A 4,637-nucleotide genomic window follows, 5' to 3' on the forward strand; every position below is an offset into this window, starting at 1 on the left:
GACTAAAAATTAAATTAAAGTGGATTTTAATGTCAAATTAAGGGGACTTGAATTTTAACTGGATAAGGGTTGAATTAAGGTTAGTTAGAAGTATTTTAGGTATTTTTTAGAATTAATCTTAGTTTATTAGAATTTTATTAAGGCCAAAGGGTGATTCTATGGTGGGAGTACTATGGCTCCTATTTGGTGGACCAAATGGGCTCCAAACTTGATAAGATTTAAACCATGGGATCACCTAATCCCATGGCCTAAACACACTAAATTTGGGTCCAATTGGAATCTTGTAAGGTGGCTAACTAAGCCACCTAATGTGATCTCTAAGTCACTTTAAGAAAATCATAGGGAGCTATCCTAAGCTTGGATTGGGGAAAATCACTGGCTCTAAACTCCCTATACTACTACACATTGCTAACGCACACAAAATCAAATCTTATTTCTCATTGGAAAGGTTGAAGTCACATTGTGAATTTATGGGTCAACCTATGACCCTTGAATCCAAAATTAGGAAATAACGCCCTTAAACATTTCAAATAGAGGAGATAAAATTTGGACATGTTAGGGCCATGCCCAAATTTATTATCCCAAAATTCCAGGTTCTGGAAAATTCAATATAAATAATAAATACAATAATTGAGATAATACTAATACTAAAATTTAATCCAATACAGATGCAATTAGGACCTAGAACAATAGGGCTTTTGTAGGTCTCCCTAAGACCTTTCAAACGAGCCTAAGAACACCTAATTTGGTCAAGTGTGCAAAGAGATATTGATTTTTGAAGATCCCAAGAATTCTCTATAAAATTAAATCCAGCCATTACACTGTCAGCCGGTGCTTTACACGCGGCGCGCTGTGATTGACAGGGCAATCATTGGCGCTGACTAGGTAACGATCGAATTAATATAGCCATCTGATGAAAGATCAGACAGATATGATTAACGGTGCTCTGAGACTGGAGGATCTAATCCGTACTGTTGATTGAAATCAACAGTCTTGATTTCATCTTCAACCTACTGCTATAAACCTGAGACTATGAAGCTTCTGCGGCGTGATCCGGGTGATCCTGTCGGCGAATTTCAATAAAATTTCACACAGAGGATCAGGGGAGAGGGAACTTTCAATCCAGCAGTGGAGATCCACTAGGGTGACAGTTCCCTTCACACTTAACCAGACTACCTAGCTAGGGAGCTCGGGATTGAGAGATTAGCACAGAGAAGGTCTCAACAAATGAGCCTCTCTATCAGGAAGCTTCAGGGGATGAAGGCGAGCAGATCTCCTTCAGATGCCGGGACCAGAGGATGGCCAGAGGTACGACTTCGAGCGAGATGTCGAGAGCTTTCTCCAAAACTCGCTCAAACGGATCGACGGGATGGCCTGGGAAGCTGGGGGAAGACACTGGGAAGATGAAGGAGCTATGGGGAATGATTTTGAATGCCTGGGATTGAATGAATGCCTCTGGGAGCATGACCCTATTCAGTCACCTCCCACGAGCTTGGATGGATAGGATTGAATTGGAGGAGCTTCGGATTCACGCCAGGTGGAAGGGGACATCATCCCAGAGATCTTGTGAGCCTCAAGCTGGTGAGCCACAGCCTTTGGAAGGCTTTGGGTTAGGATCGACTGGGGGGACCACCAGAGCTTGTTCTCCAGTAGTTCCAACTGCCGCCGGCCAGGTTTGGGTCGGGTTGACCTGGAAGGGAGGATGGGGACGTACTGGAGTCAAGGGTTAGCTCAATTGGGCCTGGGAAGGTCCAATTCGGTCGGGTGGCTTGGTTGGACCTAAACCTGCTCAGTTTGGGTCAAGTTGGGCTCGACCCAAGTTGGACCAGACCCTAGGCTTGATGTGGGAGAGGGGTCTTGGTCTGGTCCACCCAATGTAAGTGGAAATTGGGTTTAACTTGACCTGGGTTCAAAGATGGCTCGGGTCCATATGGTTTTGGCTACTTTGAGCTAGCCAAAAACTTGACCCAAGTCAACCCAAGGCATGAGCTGGCTGGAGGAAGTGAATTGGACCTACGACCACCTAATAGAGGTGTTGATCAAGTTCAATTTGACTTTGGGCAAGAATTATCTCAATCCTATGTGGTTTTGGCCACTTTGGGTTAGCCTAACTCTTAACCCAAGTGGAACCAATGGTTGGGCTAGTCAAGGGAGGTGCATTGGGTTGAGGGAGAAACAATGGCACCTTGATTTGGATTCAATTTGATTAAGGTTTAGAGATGATTCAAAGGAGGCCTCTCTTTAATCACTTGGGTCAAGCCAGAAGGCTAACCCAAGTGAGCCCAAGGCTTGGGTCTCCAAGAGGGGTCTCTTGGATGCCCAAGGAGTCACCCCTTGGGTTCAAATGGAATTGGAATGATCTTGGTCAAATAGGTTAGGTTGAATAAGGTGTATGGGTCATTTGGTCAACTTGGTTGACTTGGTCAACCAAGGTTACCTAGGGCTAGGAATTGGATCCCTTGAGATCCATTAGATCATATGAGTCTAATGAATGAGGCATCAAAGGTGGGTAAGGATCAATTTACATCAAATACCGACCTTTTGACGCCTTAAGGGTGGGAGGGAGGGGGAGGCCGGACAGGGGAGGGGCGGGGGAGGCGGGGGGGGGGGGGTCGGAGGGGGGAGGGGGGGGGCCCTTAAGGTCAAATGGGTTGTGGCTTTGGTCAACCAAGTTGACCCATGATTGGAATTGAGTCCAAGGGGTTCCAAAGGTCAATTGGAAACACCTAAGAAAGATTTCAAAGATTGATTATCAAATAATAATAAATTTAGGCCAAAAGTCCAAAAAAAATCCCCTTGAAGGGAATTTTGGTCATTTTGGCTCTGAGTCAATTCTGGGTCAAATTGAGTCTGGAAAGGTGTAGATTATTGTTCAACAAATCAATATCAAGATATTAGAGGTGATCAAAGGGTTTGGAGGGGGCTCCAAAGTCAAATTCCACTAGCTGAAAGGGTCCAGTGGTATTGATTGTAAATATTTGAAGGTTTTGCAACCTTTGGAGCTGGATTAAGTTTATGGAGTTAGAGTCCTTCAAATAAGATCAAATTTGGAGGGTTGACACTAGAGACGTGTCACATCAATATGCAATTGATAGACCTTGAATCAAATGCCAATTGATTGGGTTTCAAGCTGATGGAAAAAATCACCCAGAAAGGGATTTAGGACCTAAGTCTTTAGCCTAAAAATTCTTTGTTTGGATTGAGTTAAGATCTAGACTGGGCCTAAGGGCTAAGAGCTATGAAAATCCTAGGATCTAAAACTCAGGGAGGAGTTAAAAGTAACCTCATACAAAAATGAGGTCAATAAATGGACCCCTAATGTGCATAGTAGAAGGAACTTCTACTATGTGCATTGGCATTGACCGAATGATAACTTTGAATGGAATCTTGAGAGTGTAAGGAAGGGAATCACCCAACCTAAAGTCTACAGGATGCTGATAGAAGACTTACTCCTAGTAGATAGAATGAAGTTGGAAATCTAGGTAGGCATCACCTAACCTTAGGCCTAAGGAAGGGCGTCACCCAACCTTAGGTCTATAGGATGCTGATAGAAGACTTACTCCTAATAGACATAATCAACTGGGAAACCAATGTAGGCATCACCTAACCTTGGGTTTAAGGAAGGGTTTGTTGAGTCCAGTAATTAGGTTGTTAAGCCTAAGTAAATGTCCCAAGGCTACCAAGAGGGGGGTGAATTGGTAGTTTTTAAAATTTTAAACCCTCTTAATAATAAAGTTGAACCGAAATAAAATTTTCTTTTAAAGTTAGTAGAAAAATATTTTTCAACCACAGAGTTTCAAGATATTAGAGGTGATCAAAGGGTTTGGAGGGGCTCCAAAGTCAAATTCCACTAGCTGAAGGGTCCAGTGGTATGAATTGTAAATATTTTGAAGTTTTGCAACCTTTGGAGCGGATTAAGTTTATGGAGTTAGAGTCCTTCAAATAAGCTCAAATTGGAGGGTTGACACTAGAGACGTGTCACATCAATATGCAATTGATAGACCTGAATCAAATTGCCAATTGATTGGGTTTCAAGACTGATGGAAAAAATCACCCAGAAAGGGATTTAGACTAAGTCTTTTAGCCTAAAAATTCTTTTTTGGATTGAGTTAAGATCTGGACTGGGCCCTAGGCTAGGAGCTATGAAAATCCCTAGGATCTAAAACTAAGGGAGGAGTTAAAAGTAACCTCATACAAAAATGAGGTAATAAATGGACCCCCAATATGCGATAGTAGAAGGAACTCTACTATGTCTGTATTGGCATTGACCGAATGATAACTTTGAATGGAATCTTGAGTGTAAGGAAGGGAATCCACCAACCTAAAGTCTACAGGACGCTGATAGAAGACTTACTCCTAGTAGATAGAATCAAGTGGGAAATCTAGGTAGGCATCACCCTAACTCTAGGCCTAAGAAGAGGCGATCAACCCAAACTTAGGTTCTATAAGATGCTGATAGAAGATTACTACTCCTAATAGACAGAATCAACTGGGAAACAAAAGAGCATCACCTAACCTTGGGTTAAGGAAGGGTTTCACCCACCTTAGGTCTAATAGGATGCTGATAAAGAACTTACTCCTATTGCAGATTAACTAGGAAACCCAAGGTAGGCATCACCTAACCTTGGGTTAAGAAC

Source organism: Dendrobium catenatum, unplaced genomic scaffold (assembly GCF_001605985.2).
Source record: "Dendrobium catenatum unplaced genomic scaffold, ASM160598v2 fragScaff_scaffold_493, whole genome shotgun sequence".
Taxonomy (NCBI): domain Eukaryota; kingdom Viridiplantae; phylum Streptophyta; class Magnoliopsida; order Asparagales; family Orchidaceae; genus Dendrobium; species Dendrobium catenatum.